Here is a 17,529-nt window from a genome sequence, read left to right on the forward strand (position 1 = left end):
CAACCAAACACTATGCCCCATGGCCTCCTCTCCCCCAACCAAACACTATGCCCCATGGCCCCCTCACCCCCAACCAAACACTATGCCCCATGGCCCCCTCACCCCCAACCAAACACTATGCCCCATGGCCCCCTCACCCCCAACCAAACACTATGCCCCGTGGCCCCCTCACCCCCAACCAAACACTATGCCCCATGTCCCCCTCACCTCCAACCAAACACTATGCCCCATATGTCCCTCACCCCCAACCAAACACTATGCCCCATGTCCCTCACCCCCAACCAAACACTATGCCCCATGGCCTCCTCACCCCCAACCAAACACTATGCCCCAAGGCCCCCTCACCCCCAACCAAACACTATGCCCCATGTCCCTCACCCCCAACCAAACACTATGCCCCATCCCCCTCACCCCCAACCAAACACTATGCCCCATGGCCCCCTCACCCCCAACCAAACACTATGCCCCATGTCCCCCTCACCCCCAACCAATCACTATGCCCCATATGTCCCTCACCCCCAAACCAAACACTATGCCCCATGGCCTCCTCACCCCCAACCAAACACTATGCCTCATGGCCTCCTCACCCCCAACCAAACACTATGCCCCATGGCCCCCTCACCCCCAACCAAACACTATGCCCCATGGCCCCCTCACCCCCAACCAAACACTATGCCCCATGGCCCCCTCACCCCCAACCAAACACTATGCCCCATGGCCCCCTCACCCCCAACCAAACACTTGCCCCATGTCCCCCTCACCTCCAACCAAACACTATGCCCCATATGTCCCTCACCCCCAACCAAACACTATGCCCCATGTCCCTCACCCCCAACCAAACACTATGCCCCATGGTCCCCTCACCCGCAACCAAACACTATGCCCCATGGCCCCCTCACCCCCAACCAAACACTATGCCCCATGTCCCTCACCCCCAACCAAACACTATGCCCCATGGCCCCCTCACCCCCAACCAAACACTATGCCCCATGGCCCCCTCACCCCCAACCAAACACTATGGCCCATGTCCCCCTCACCCCCAACCAAACACTATGCCCCATATGTCCTTCACCCCCAACCAAACACTATGCCCCATGGCCTCCTCACCCCCAACCAAACACTATGCCCCATGGCCTCCTCACCCCCAACCAAACACTATGCCCCATGGCCCCCTCACCCCCAACCAAACACAATGCCCCATGGCCCAATCACCCCCAACCAAACCCTATGCCCCATGGCCCCCTCACCCCCAACCAAACACTATGCCCCATGGCCTCCTCACCCCCAACCAAACACTATGCCCCATATGTCCCTCACCCCCAACCAAACACTATGCCCCATATGTCCCTCACCCCCAACCAAACACTATGCCCCATGGCCTCCTCACCCCCAACCAAACACTATGCCCCATGGCCTCCTCACCCCCAACCAAACCCCCCCAACTCAGCACACACACAAACATACACCCATACAGACCCATCAAGCCTTATGGACCACGCCAGCCGTAGTGCTGGCCCTACATTGGTGCAGCACACACGCATTATGTGGCTCGTAGGAGCGACGTGATGCGTGTGTGTGCTGACCCAATGAGGGCCAGTGTTTTCACCGGCCCGGAAGACAACAAAGACTTTCCTAATGGAGGGTGGCCGCGGGCTGCCCTCCGTTAGGAAAGTCTTTGTGCCTCGCGGGCCGGTCAAAAGGGCATGGCGGGCCGCAACTGGCCCGCGGGCCGTATGTTGTGCACCCATGCCCTAGACAATGAATTGTTATCTCTCAGACAGGGGAGACACGATCTGCTGACATATATCTCCACCTTTAATCTCCTTGCACAAACCAATTGGCCCGAAGAAAAGAGAACCACACTGTTCTATCAAGGGTTACATGGGGAATTAAAGGAGGTGCTAGCCAAAGTGGTCAACCCTCTAGAGCAGGGGTGCACAACTGATTTTGACAGAGGGCCGAAAGTACCTTACATGAGGGCTATAGTGGGCCGAAAAGTAAATGTTGGCGGGGCGGTAGGCGGGGCGATGCAGGAGGCTTTTTAAACCCCCAATTCGTACTAAACACATGGAAAAAGAATGTTTATGCCCTATGGCCCCCTCATCCCAACCAAACACTATGCCCCATGTCCCTCACCCCCAACCAAACACTATGCCTCATGGCACCCTCACCCCCAACCAAACACAATGCCCCATGTCCCTCACCCCCAACCAAACACTATGCCCCATGGCCTCCTCACCCCCAACCAAACCCCCCACCCCATGGCCCCCTCACCCCCAACCAAACCCCCCCACCCCCCAAATCAGCACCAATACAGACCCGAACCCCCACCCCCCAACTCAGCGCACACACACAAACATGCACCCATAAAGACCCGAACCCCCCACCCCCCCCAACTCCAAACCCCCCACCCCCCAACTCAGCACACACACTCTCAAGCATGCACCCATACAGACCCGAAACCCCACCCCCCAACTCAGCACACACACACACAAATATGCACCCATACAGACCCAAACCCCCCACCCACCCAAATCAGCACACTCTCAAACAAGCACCCATACAGACCCGAACCCTCACCCCCCAACTCAGCAAACACACAAACATGCACCCATAAAGACTTGAACCCCCCACACCCCCAACTCCAAACCCCCCACCCCCAACACAGCACACACACTCTCAAGCATGCACCCATACAGACCCGAACCCCCACCCCCCCAACTCAGCACACACACAAACATGCACACATACAGACCCAAACCCCCACCCCCCAACTCAGCACACAAAAAACATTCAAATCAAAACATTCATACACATTCGACACCCCCCACCGCATCTCAACATACACACAAAAAACATTCAAATCCAAACATTCATACACATCCGACACACCCCCCACCCCCGCATCTCAACATACACACAAAAAACATTCAAATCCAAACATTCATACACATCCGTCACCCCCTCCACCCTCGCATCTCAACATACATACAAAATACATTCAAATCCAAACATTCATACACATCCGACACCCCCTCCACCCCCGCATCTCAACATGCATACAAAATACATTCAAATCCAAACATTCATACACATCCGACACACCCCCCCACCCCCGCATCTCAACACACACACAAAATACATTCAAATCCAAACATTCATATACATCTGACACACCCCCGCATCTCAACATACACACAAAATACATTCAAATACAAACATTCATACACATCCAACACACCCCCCCACCCCCGCATCTCAACATACACACAAAATACATTCAAATCCAAACATTCATACACATCCGACACCCCCTCCATCCCTGCATCTCAACATACATACAAAATACATTCAAATCCAAACATTCATACACATCCGACACCACCCCCTGCATTTCAACATACACACAAAATACATTCAAATCCAAACATTCATACGCATCCGACACACCCCCCCATCGCAACATACACACCCAAACATAAAGCAAAACAGACCCGACACACAAACACAAACAGACCACTTACCGGAGACGTGCTGGAAGGCAGGCAGGTAAGCGGCAGGTAAGCTGGAACGCTAGAATCGTACTACAGCTGGCGTGGTCCAAGGCTGAAATGCCTTCCGGCATCAAGCCTTATGGACCACGCCAGCCGTAGTGCTGGCCCTCCATTGGTGCAGCACACACGCATTACGTGAGTCGTAGGAGCGCCGTGGTGCGTGTGTGTGCTGAGCCAATGAGGGCCAGTGTTTTGTCCGGCCCGGAAGACAACAAAGACTTTCCTAATGGAGGGCGGCCACGGGCCCGCGGGCCGTATGTTGTGCACCCATGCTCTAGAGTGTTGTGCGGAATACATTAATCTGACGGTACAACTGGACCATAGACTACAAGACCGGAAAATGGACTGCACAAGATCTGAAGGGAGGTCGGTTTACATGCAACCCAGAGACAATCAAACTAAAACTCATGAACCAACCGAACCTATGCAGATTGGGGGATTACGGGCCCCTATATCCAAAGCTGAGAGAAAAAGAAGGAGGCAACAACAACTTTGTTTGTATTGCGGCAAGACAGGACATTTTCTTCGGGATTGCCCAATAAAACTTCCCAAGAGAATAGTAGGTGCAACGGATAACAGCATGGACGAAAAGGATCAGATCCCAGAAAACTCCAATGCCCGGCAAGCATAGGGGTCCACTTGTCGTGCAAAAAGAAGAAAGTTGTTCAGACCTCACACCTGGCCATTCCAGTCCTTCTAGTCCACCACCAGCAACCATCAAGGGTACACGCCTTGGAAGTGTATATTGATAGTGGAGCTGTTGTAAACTATATTGATCAGAATCTGGCCGCATGAATTGGACTTCCTCTCCAGCAGAAAAAACAATCGGAAAACGTCACCGCAGTGGATGGCTCTCAGTTGTCATCCGGCCCAGTAACGCAACATACCGATAAAGTTATGCTGATGTGTCAGGATGGTCATTGGGAAGACATTTCCTTCGATCTTATTGGGGCACCTCAGTTCCAAATGATCTTAGGAATGCCATGGCTAGAAACTCACAACCCCAGGATTGACTGGCGAATCTGAGTGCTGACCTTTCCTGCAGAATGCGCCAAGGGTTGCTACCACAAGAGTGTGAAAGTCAAAGTTAAACCCATCCTGGAGCTCTCTGCTACCTTACCCCCGAGTATCTGGACTACCAGGACGTGTTCCAAAAAGAACAAGCAAATACCCTGCCTCTGCACAGGCCTTACGACCGCCAAATCGACCCGATTCCAGGAGCACAGATTCCTTGCAGCCGAATCTACGCTTTAACAGAGCAGGAAAACCAGCATCTACGGACTTATCTAGATCAGTACCTAGCTAACGGATTCATCGGCCCATCTAAGTCTCCTGCCTCCTCGGCTCTCTTCTTCGTACCCAAGAAGGAGGGGAACCATAGAACGTGCATAGATTATAGGGCATTAAATCAGATCACTGTGAAGAACAGATACCCTCTGCCACTCATCACCGAATTACTCGATCAAGTGAAGAATGCTCGAATCTACACCAAACTGGATCTATGAGGAGCCTATCACCTCGTCAGAGTTAAAAGGGGTGACGAGTGGAAAACAGCCTTCTCAATGAAGTATTGTTATGCTCACCTGGTAGCCACGGGGACACAACTCAGCCCTGGTTGGATGGTATGCGCCTCGAACCCTCTTCCCGAACCCAGGTGGTGCCTCCGATGGAAGTTGAGCCTGAAATACAGGAGGACTGGGTTTAAGGCTGGCCGTCTCTGGTAGGGTCTCTCCCCACCTCCCTTAGATTCAAACATTCCCTTGGCCCTCTCCTCACCCTGTTTCTGTATCAGGAATGCTCTCCGTCCTGCTCTCTTTGGCAGGGGTGCGTAGTCTCAAGTGGGCATGGGCGACTGAGTTACTTCACTGGTGCAAGCCCTTTCAAGTGTCTTTAAGGTAGGTCTTGCTGCCTTGCAGTCTTTGTATTCAATACTGTTCGTGGTTAATGTCTTTTCTCTTCTCTTTAGGTGTGCAAGAGATTTGGCGTTTTAGTGCAGGCTGGGTTGAGCACCTGCCAGTAATGGATGGCGCAGAGTGTGCGATGCTGTCCGGTAAGTAATGCGCAATGCGTGGCGCTGCTTCGCCTTGTATATGCTAACCTGTGTCTTCCTCTTTCTTTTGCAGGCCGCAATGTTCTTTTCCGGCGGGCGTGATGTTCCGGGACGATGCTGACCAAGAGGCGACTAACCAGGTGATGTCTGTTGTTAGTGTGAAGCCATTAGTATGTGTTCACTAATGCTGTCCTTCTCTCTCTCCTTTTCAGGTTGCTTCGTTCCGGAAAGCATGCAATGCCCAGAAGATGTAGTTCGCTGGATCGCCTGTGCACAGGTAAGCAGGATCATGAGTTAACGACGGACTGAAAACAGGATGGTGTTCAAAGGTAAGATTCCTATAACGATGTTCTTTTTCCCCTCTGCAGGTTCGCTGTTCCAAGGGTTGCTCGTATCAAATACACTGGAGACCGGATTGGACACGGTGAGTGTTACGCTGCAAACTGCTGCATAACGCGAAGCGTGTTCTGCTGCTTGGGTGTGGTTTAAATAGTTTTCCAGTAAAGTAGTCCAGGTAAAGTAATCCCAGGCCACCACACCCAAAACAATATACCGCATAGCTCAGTTCTTGGGAGCTGGGCTATGTGAGTGTATGTGAGTGCCTCCATGTTGACTGCAGGCCCAAAGAAAATAGTCCCAAGTAAATAGTCCCGATTTAAAGATGTTCTCCATAATGAATATGAGCCCGGCGCCAAAGGCGCTAGGACTGACTCCAAGAGAGTATCGGATGAGGTTGTAAGGCCTCTGAGGCCATAATGGAACCCTGAAACCTGGCCCTATCTGGCAGGTTGACTTGCCAGTGAGGGTCTGGGATAAGGGTCATGACAGTATGGGCTTTTTGAGTATCGGGTGATGCCCTTTGGGTTATGCAATGCACCAGCAGCGTTCCAGTTCTTCATGAACGATGGGCTTCATGAACTATTGGAAATCTGCGTCCTGATTTACATTGATGATATCCTAATTTTCACAAAATCTAAGAAAGAGCATGTTGGCCATGTAAGGGCAGTCCTGGAAAAACTCTGTCAGGATCGGCTATTTGCCAAATTGGAAAAATGCTTCTTCCATGTCACGGAAGTCGAGTTTTTGGGCTTCATGCTTACCCCACGAGGAGTTCATATGGACACACGTAAGGTAGATACCATTCTTCAATGGCCATCTCCAACAAATACCAAAGGAGTGCAAAGTGTGCTCTGGTTTGCTAATTTTTATAGACGATTTATCCCAAACCTTTCACAGATTGTCCACCCAATCACTTCTCTCCTTAAAAAGAACAAAAAATTCTTCTGGTCCTCCGAGGCAGAGAACACCTTCCAAGAATTGAAACAAGCATTCACCTCAGCGCCTGTTCTTAGACATCCTCGACCTGACCTGCCTTATGTGGTGAAAACGGATGCCTCCAGTGTAGCCATGGGGGCCATACTATCACAAAGGGATCCAGAGACAGGGCAGTTACATCCCATAGCATTTTGTTCCCGCAAATTCTCAGAACCAGAAAAGAACTACGCAAACACTGACAAGGAATTGTTAGCAATTAAAGGGGCCCTAAAGACCTGTAGACACTATCTCTTAGGGGCAAGACACACGGTCACTGTTATCACAGACCACAGGAATCTGCAATATTTGAAACTGCTAAGGCTCAATCTTCGCGTCAGCTTCGCTGGGCCCTTTTCTTTGCTGAATATGATTTCATCATAACGTACAGACCAGGTGTACGAAACGGTAAAGCAGACGCACCTCCAGCACCATGGCATACACTATCTATGGACTTCATTACCAATCTACCACCCTGTGAAAGGTTAAACACAATCCTGGTCGTAGTGGATCTATTTTCAAAAATGGCACATTTTATTCCTCTAAAAGGACTTCCCACTGCTGCTACTCTGGCCACGGTATTCTTGGAACAGATTGTCAGATTGCACGGTTTTCCATCCGTACTGGTTTTGGACCGAGGAACGCAATTCGTCTCAGCCTTCTGGAAGAGATGTTGTAAGATCGCCCAAATCGACCTACGGTTGTCCACAAGTCACCACCCCCAACCGATAGTCAAACGGAAAGGACCAACCAGACTCTCAAGCAATACCCGAGATGTATGTTGCAGCAGACAGAAGGATCCTGGAAAAATATTCTCGGGCTAACGGAATTCGCTTACAATAACTATTAACTATTAACAATAACTATATTCATACCAGCACCGGACAGACACCATTCTACACAATGAATGGTCGGCATCCTAGGACATCCTCGTTTGATCCGCTGGACGAATTAGAAATGCCAGCAATCACTTCCTTACATAACACCATCACCCAGTCGTTTAAAGAAGCTACCGAAAATTTAAACCGAGCCAAGGAACAACAAAAAAGGTTTGCGGACAGACACAGGAAGGAAGCCTTGCAGTATCAAGTCAGGGATAAAGTTTGGTTGGCGTCCAAAAACATTCCATTGAAGGGACTGCGGGCCTTTCGTCCAAGATATCTCGGCTCGGACCCTACACTATCAAAGCCATCATTAATCCAGCTGCCATGAAATTGGAGTTACCAGTCAACATGCAGATTCATCCGGTGTTCCATGTTTCCCTTCTTAAACCAATGAAACCCGATAATCGGATTTTGACACCACCTGAGCCGGAGATCATAGAGGGGGAACCAGAATATGAAGTTAAGAACATTTTGGCCTCCAAGATAGTATGATCAAAACTATACTACTTGATCAATTGGCAAGGTTATGGACCCCAGGACCGCACCTGGGAACCCGTTGAGTTTGTCCATGCTCCACGACTAGTGAAACAATTCCATCAAGACAGTCCCACCAAACCGGGGCCAGGAGGAAGAACACCCGTGAGAGGGGCCTTGAGGGGGAGTGCTGTCATGGCCACTAATCAAGGGCCCTTATTTCCTCCTTCCAAAGGGTCCAATTGGACCCTGTCCTGGCGCCTTTGGCGCCAGGCTCTTAAGAAAGTGTGCTCTACACACTTTGGATCCAAGGCACGTGTATCCAGGCCGGGCGTGGCCATTAGAAAGCATTGGAAGACACATGCAATCATCTATGGGAGTGGTGAGTTGGGGCCACAAGGCGGAGCTAAAGGGGAGTGGCTAGGGCCAGACTATTTAAGCCGGCCCGACCCGCATGTTGAGGCTTTGCATTAATCTGCTGTATGCAGCGTAACGCTTACCGCCGTCTGAAGCTCTTACCTGTCTCCAGCTCTGCATCTTCTGATTCCAGCTTCACATCTTCAGCCACACCTACCTGATTCCAGCTTCACATCTTCGGCACGCACCTACCTGATTTCAGCTGTACATCTTCAACGCGCACCTTACCTGGATCCAGCTATACCATCGCCCGGAGCGCATCCAAACTCGATCCGGCATCCGGAGCGCACACCTTACCTGAAGCCAGCCAGACCACCGCTTGAAGTACTACGACCCTCAAGCCAGTATCTTCAGCGCGCACCTTACCTGTCGTCGAATCCATTTTCTATTGGGCGCCTCTTCTTCACCTATCAGAGTCTTCATTCAAGCAGAAGTCTTCTTGTCGTCAGGCATCCTCGCGGTTCTTCCATCTCGCAGCCGCGGACAGCTTCCCGGATAGCCGTTCTCCACTTTCCGACGCCAGGCCATCCCTGCAAGAAATAAAGACAGCACAAGGTTAAAAACCACATAATCATTTAACGCTTGGCTTCGCAACACCTTAGCCTTGCGTTTCATTTAGAAACCCTACTCACCTTCTAGTGGGGTCTGCTCCATTCTTTTCTGACACTGTGTGGGTACACTGTCAGCAACGCGACTCAGTGGAGCCATCTTCAACACCTATTGGGGAAAAGAAAGACATTATTAATCATACGGACAATAATCATTGGGAAAGACTTTAGAGAAGCATACGGACAATAATCATTGTTATCAACACTCACCTCCCATGAGGATCGGTCGCAGCCGTTCTGGGACATTACGCATACGGGCCAATGAAGTAACTGGGTCTGTCTATAGCACCCTGCTGAATAGAAGTAGGACGGAGAGCTCATCTTTGCAATATAACAGGGCATTGCCAGCAACCTGACCAGACGCAATCGCCGCAGCTGGGGGTAAAGCAAGATCCAGGGAAGCAAAATCCAGGGAGGGCTCCAACCGTGCCCCAACGTCCCCGCAGAGACCAGGTGAGCGTAACATTTCCCTTCCACATGTTTTTAGCACGGGACAAAACAGGACTCTCAAGTACAGCACACTCCTGGGTTTCTCTGGCACAAGCTTACAGTTCCTTTTCTCAGTATCAGGGCCTTATGTGGCCAAGTCTATTCTCATGAAAACTCTCTTGCTTCAAAGGTCCTGATACGCCAAACAACAAAACCAAAGTTCCTTCTGTTAACCTTTACGTCAGGTGATTACCCTTCACCCTTGGATTCCCCTCAACCGGGCTCCGATTCTTCTCTCAGTCATCAGCCTCCCTCAGTTGGGCTCAGACCAACCAAAGCACTTGCCAATTCAAACAGAGACTTCCGAAGGCAGTTTCGTCTTGCTGGGTCACTCTGTTAGCCTACAGCAAGCGCGGCCTCATATCATCACAGTTTGCATGGTGTTCCTCTCAGCCGGGCAAAACGCCAGTTCCACAATAACAAAACTCCTGCAATGTGTTAAGGACTTATGATTGTACAAGGGATTTGGCTCGACCCTTGTATGACTACCTTAACACCTTATACCAGCCTTCCCTATGGCCTCTTGGCTTGTAGTTTCTTTACTCACAATGTTCAAAACAGTGTTTTGTTCAGTGGAGGGGTACCAGCCAGAGGCCTTCGACTAAGTGCCCATGTGGCGCCAGATCACTCTAGCTCTGGTACAAAGTTTGTTCACAAAAGACCTCCTGTCTATTTATCTTATTAATGTTGCCAGTGCAACCTTGAGCCTAACACAGTTCGGTCACCTATCAGATTCACCCGAATCACTGGCTGTGCCAAATTCATTGGCAGTTCCTTTGCTGCTAGAGTCAAGGATGGTACCACAATGCCAACTACGTCTCCCTGCCCTGTCTATCAGTGCGGGAGGGTGCCATGTACCACTGACATCCGTCACACCATTTGCCAGCTGCGATTTCTGGTCTTATGTTGCTTTCAGCTGAGGCTTTGCGGGTCTGGGTTGAAAAGGGCAAGGGCAACTCCCTCCTTGACGTCCTCCATGATGTCATTTCAGGTTTTGCTGCCTTTCCCCTCCGTTTGAACTGCCATCCTAGAATGGCTGATTCCTTGTGTGTTCGGCCTTGCTCAGAGTGTGCTCTTGTGCTCGGCCTTTTTTAGGATATTGGCCTGCCCTGGCCACCTGATGACAGATTCCCGGGGACTAGCAGGTGAAACACCTTCAGGTTTCTCACGTACCCTTCCTCCATGCGATGTAGCCACATCTGTTTCACAGGTGAACCAGGAAAGGAAGTCTACATTCCCCTGGTCCTTACCTGGTCTTACCTTGTTGGTGTTCCACAGTGAAACATTAGAGCTGCAGGTCTAGAAACCATTGCATGACATGAGGGTTGGAGTCTTTGCATTGGCTAATCCAAACTGGGGGAGAATGATCTTTAACAAGTGTGAACTTCCTTCCAAAGAGGTAGTATCGGAGATGGATAATGGCCTACTTGATAGCCAAGGCCTCTAGTTCCAGCACGTGGGAAACGCTTGCGACGTGTAAACAAGATGGGATGTTCTAATCTGTTGCAAAATTGAGACAGGACTGCTCCTAATCGTGTAAGGGAGGCGTCTGTTTGCGGTATGAACTCCTTAAAGAAGTCTACTACCTTTAGGATCAGGTTCTGGCACAGGGTTTGTTTTAAGGTGTTATAACATATATATATATATCATCCTTTTCCATCCAATACAGTTTCTGGGGTTCTGCGTTCTTGTGTTTATCAGTCAGCCTAGCTGTTTGGTCCGAAAGGTTTGGGATAAACCTACGGTAATATCCTATTAACCCTAGAAAGGCTCTAAGATCTCTCTTAGTTTTGGGTGTTAGTGTATCTAAGACGGCTTTCTCTTTCTCATGTTGAGGCTGTACGTTCCAATTCCCTACAAAGAAGCTGAGGTATTTCACAGCTGATTAAGCCAGTCTGCATTTAGATGGATTAACCGTTAGGCCGGCCTCTCTGAGGATTTTCATAATAGTATAAAGATGGAAGAGATGGTCCTCACAGGTTTTACTATAAATGACGATATTGTCAATATAAGCTCCACAGAAATCAGAAAAGGGTCGCAAGATATTATCCATGAGGCGTTGGAAAGTAGCTGGTGCGCTGTGTAAGCTGAAAGGGAGGACTTTGAATTTAAGCAGTTTTCTCTTTAACTGGCCCTTATACTGAGACTTTCTAGTACCCTTTTGTTAAGTCCAAGGTGGACAGAAAGGTGATTGCTATGAGTTTTCAATTAGGTAATCGATGCGTGGCATGGGGTAGGCAGTGAAGTCAGAAATTGTGTTGACTTGATGGAGGTCTAGGCAAAAATTCCAGGACCAATGAGGTTTAGTGACCAACACAATAGGGGAGGACCATGGGCTCGAAGAAGGATAATATTGGCTTTCAACATTTTATTTACCTCATCAACCACTACCTGTTTGCGGGCTTCCGAGAGTCAATAGGGTTTAAAATTAACCATTTTTCCCTTAGGTGTTCTAATATAGTGGTAGGTGCGTTTTACTCTTCCTGGTTTTTCTGAAAATACATCGGAAATTTAGGTAATTACATCTTTTAGATCTTCTTGTTGTTGAATAGATAGCTCTTGAGGAATTCATTTGAAGCTGTCTATTTCTTTGGCAACCAAACAGGATAACGCTTTGGTATGGGGGGCTGATGGGTTCTCTCCCCACTCTTTTAAGAGATTTACGTGATACAAATGGACCTTCTGTTTCCTGTCCGGTTGGGCTACTTTATAAGTACAGGCCCCGTTTGTTGTAATATTGTGTAGGGCCCATGCCACTTAGAGGCAAGCTTGTTTTCTGAGGTGGGTAAGAGGACCAGTACTTTCTGTCCTATGGAAAGCGATCTTAAGCTCACCTTCCTGTCATAAGTGGAGTTTTGCTGACTCTGGACTTTTTTCCATATGCGTGCGGACTAGAACACAAACAAGTCTCATATGTTCTCGCATTCTGGTAGCGGTTTGCGAGATGGGAATGGGTGCTTTTTCTCGTTCTTCCCAGGTTTCCTGAAGCATGTCCAGGACATCTCTAGGCTCTCTACCATAAAGTAGTTCAAAAAGAGAGAATCATGTAGAGGCCCGAGGGGTTTTCTTTATTTCAAATAATGCCCAAGGGATCATTCAGTCCCAGTCTTTCCCGTCCTTATCTACCAATTTCCGTAGGATTAATGTCAGTGTTTTATTGACGCTCTCCACTAAGCCATCGGTTTGGGGATGATATACAGAGGTTCATAAGGTGGTAATATCGAGCAGCTCTTTGACTTCTGCCATAAGCTTGCTCATAAAATTTTAACCTTGATCGGTTAGTAATTCTGACCTCCAGCGGCACTCCTTCCTCACCTGATTCTTCCTCAGATGAAAACATCACTTCTTCGTCGGATGGGACAGCAGAGCGCTTCTTCTTTGAAGTCTTCCTTTCCTTGTAGAGAAATGGCCAACCCCGGGAGGTAGCCACTATGCCCACTGGACGCACAGCCTATGCAGGAGGCTAACCTCCCAGAAAACACCAAAGGAGAAGGGAAAAAACCAGAGGCAACAAAAACCCTTCTTCAGCTGAACAGGTGATGCAGGGTTCATAATCTCCAGGAAGGCAACAGCGAAGTATGCAGGAATTAAACTGTTCCAGGTTGGAGAGGACTGAAGTTACTGTTCACATGAGGAGGCAGGTACGTACCAGTATTGAGGGAGGAATGGAGCCCTAGCAAGGCTCCAATGCAGGGTGGAGAGCAAGTGAGGGGGAGACGGGAGGCAGACTGCTGGAAGGGTAAGGAGAGAGAGAGAGTGGAGGAGTCACAGGACAAGGAGAATAGGAGCAGCGAAAGCACTACGGGACAAAAAGGGAGAGCGAGCAGCGAGAATAGGGCTGTGAGCAAATGAGGGAGAGCATGTCTTCAAAATATGCACCCAATGCCCACTCCCTTTCCGTGAGATTGGGTTAACCATTATATTATATTATGCAACCGTTTAGCAAACAAGAACCCGCCCCTAACTCATTGCGGGCTGGAGCCCCTGTTCCCATATCAAGGCAAAACGCAAACAGTTCCAGCCTCCCGAGATGACGGATGATGGTGTGAGTAGCAAGAGGGCTTTGTCTAGAAAGTGGGCACAGGGTAACTGAACCGTAAACTGCGAGAGTGAGACCTTAGGTTAAGGGTTTGTGAATGTAGCTGGGATGTACTATTCCAAAATAACCCGATATGCTAAGATATTTCTATTTTCATTTCTTTTCATTATGTATAATCATTGGATAATGCTAATAATGTCATGTTTTGATGGAACTCATTTACAAATACTTATGGTAATCTATGAATTTGATCTGTGTTCCTTGTCATGTTAATAACTCTGTATAGATATGGCATGGATAATGGTTTGGTGGAATATGTATGTAAATTGAATGGTATTGTGTTAATTTTTTCTGTTTTCTTTCATTACGACTTGTTTGTTGGGTTCAATAGCCCTGAAGAGGACCCCGTGTGCGGGTTGAAACACGTGTTGGCACATTACCGATGCACTTTCATTAAAAGAGAAAATGTGATAACATTTGGCTGATCTTTAAAGCATCAACTGAGCTATGTAAAACTGGTGTATGCGCAAACTGTCAAGGACACCTTTTCTGTACAAAATAAGTAGTGTTCAAATAAACGTTCAGAGCTTCTTCCAGCTCTTGGTTTGTTAGGAGTTTCCCTTCCCCAAGTTCAAAATAGTTCTCAGTGCAAAGGGATTCCCTTCCCCAAGCTTTCAAGTCTTTCAACTTTCCAGAACAACACAATTCCTTGGGACACTTCCCAGCTCTTCTGGTCTGGTTACTTTTCACCAATTTCATATAGCTCAGTTCCTTCATTTCAGATCTTACAAGATTGCCTTTCTATTCAAACACAAGCTTCTTTGTGGGTGCTTTCAGTGGCTTTTCCATAGATGGGTGCACTCAGTCTAGGCACAGTTGTCGGACCACACAGTCCACCCATTACAGGTCACGCAACCGACACACCTTACTTGCTTCTTCTTCATATACATGTTGCCACTGCTTCAACTTTACAGTGGTGTTTGCTTCATTCTCATTTCATATTCTCATGATGTTTTATCGTTACTTATTTTGCCACCATTTACTTGTTGTACTTTCACTTTCTCTCCTGGCTCTTGTCAATGCTTGGTCATTCAAGTTACACAGTTTCTTATATTCTTGTGGCTATTGCCAATGCTTGTTCATTCAAGTTACAGTTCCTTACATTTGTCTACCTCTTGCCAATACTTGTTTGTCAATGCTTGTTTTATCAAATTACACAGTTCCTTGTATCAGGAAGTTCTACCAACTTGCTTTCAATCAGATCGGTATTCACAAAGTGCTTCCATTCATTTTCATTTGGGTCGGTATTCAAAAAGTATCTCCTTTCCTTCAAATCAGCATTCATTAAATGCTGTGTGTGTTCACCTGCAGTCCCGGTGTCCCCCTTCCCCAGGATGAGTCACCGGTCAGAGCTTATGGCGTTCCAGCGAGGCTTCCAGCCACCACAAGCTCTCTCTTGCTCATGCAGCACCTTCCTCCATCTACCCAGTGGCTCTCCAGGGTTTTGCTCGCACCTCTGATGCTTCTTTCTCAGTTCAGGCCTCACATTGCTGTTTCACCTGGTTACGTCAGTTCTCTTTCCATGGTCCGCCACCAGCCTCCAGCTTCCTTTAGCCTTGCTTCCCGCTGCATACACTCTGCATCTTCCAAGGGGTGTCGAGCACTGCTTCCACCATGCCGTCTTCCAGGGGAGGTCCGATCTCGCAGTGTAGTCCGTAGACCTGCTTCCACAGCGGACACAGCTGCCACAGCTGACTCGGCTACCACAGCTGACCTGGCTCCCACAGCGGACTCCATTTTCGCCGTACTTCCTGCTTTTAAATCTCGCGCCAGGCTGATTGGTCCAAAAAGGACTAGACCGCTCATTGCTGACTCAGGAGGCCTGGATTGCTCTTGCTGGCCTCCTTCTCGCTCCAGTAGCTAACTGGTGTTTGTAGATGTGCCTGTCAATAAAGAGAGGATGAATTTCTCTAGTTGGCCTCTTCCTCCTTCCAGTACCAAACTGGTGTTTTGTGGGGAATGTTTTAGGGGAAACATAGTGAAGGGGTTCACAATAGCCTGTAAAGGTTTGGGGGACATTGGATTCATGGTGGAAGGGAAATTATAATTATAATTGTTCTTTTTTATATGGGGGGTTACTGTGTCTCACCTAAGGGTGTCTCATCCCCGCTCCCCAAGTCTCCTCCACCCAAGTGAGACTTCCTTGCATAGCCACCCGCAGGGTCAGGATCCGATAACACTGGCTTTTCCCTGGCCACCAGGGGGGAATATATAGGGGGCAAAGAAGTGAGGACACCCTCAGATTCCTAACAGTATACAATAATGGAACTTTTTTTTTAAATTAAGTGTATTCATGGTTTACAATTGAAACCTTACACCTGAATATAAAACATCATTATAACATTAAAGTAAACAATCTTACGTAACTTTAAAATTACATATCAGCAAAATATACACCTCTAAGTTGAAATAATGAACCTTAATTATTGGTGTACCCTAACATGCTACGCAGAGAATTGCAAGCTCTTTCCAAAACTGCATAATTGCCAAAATGAAGCTCACTTGCTTGCCATCTAACCCCAAAAGAGTAGGAATTCAACATGTTGTGGTAGGTTAGATATAGGAGTCGGACAAGGAGTGATATTTCAATGTGTTCAATTAAAGAAAAATGTCTTATCTAGTCCTACCTCTATGCTGAAAGTTCCCTATGCTGAAAAGATTATAAAAAGGTGCTCATCAGGACGTCTTATAAAAATGAAATCTTGTCCTGTGAACAGAACCTATGCTACCCTGATGGCTGACCTGACCACGAATAAAGGGAACAAAAAAGTGTTTTCGTACTGCTCCTTCTTGAGGTGTGCTGGCTGGTGTGGGACCTCTTTCCCAAATGTCTCTCTCTTGAAATGTTCCCCTTGGTTTTCAGGCCTTAGCCTGCTTGTATGGTTCCAAACAAGTTCCTTGGTTTTTAACACAAAGCAACGGGGGAATGTCTGTGCTGTGCAACAGAGTCTTGCATCACAGAGTGGGTCCTCTTGGGTTTCATTCTTTGGCATGCTTATACAGTTCTAAGCAAATTCTTTGGTTTTCAGTACAAAACAAAAGAGGCAACTCCTGTACCCCTCAACAGAGTTTGGTGTATCCAAAAAAGTTAATTCGTCAGATGGGAACACTTGAGTTTGTAACTCTTTCAAGCTTGAAAGTGGGCTCTATGTTTCACTTCCCCGGGACGTTCCAGAGGCTTCCAAGTAATGAGTTCTTCTCTGGTCGACAGTTGTAATTGTTTAATGTAAAGCACGTATACACAAGTGAAGTACTTCAAAGCGCTTCAAGGTGGAAAGGGAACAGGGGGATATTGTTGTCATTCGTAGGCCTTGATGATTCTGAATGATCTAACAGCAATAACTAGCATACTAGGCCAGGGCATTTCTACTAGTATAAGTGCGTGACAAAGAGTGGGGGAGTAGTGGGGGGCTGAGGATAGAGTAACATGCAAGAAAAAAAGGTTGATCATCAAAGTGTCTATGCATGCAGGCCAGCCAGCTAGGGAGTGGGAGTTAGAGGAGGAAAGGACAGAAAAACATGCTAAGCCCAGTACATTCAAGGTCGTGCAAGTGCCCAGAGAGAAGTGCGAGGGAGGGGGAGGGGGACATGCACCTAAGTTCAGCAGGGGCTTGCGTTAAGTGCAGAGTGGGTGCCACTCTCA

This window comes from Ambystoma mexicanum, chromosome 6q (genome assembly GCF_040938575.1).
Source record: "Ambystoma mexicanum isolate Mex_15411 chromosome 6q, UKY_AmexF1_1, whole genome shotgun sequence".
Taxonomy (NCBI): domain Eukaryota; kingdom Metazoa; phylum Chordata; class Amphibia; order Caudata; family Ambystomatidae; genus Ambystoma; species Ambystoma mexicanum.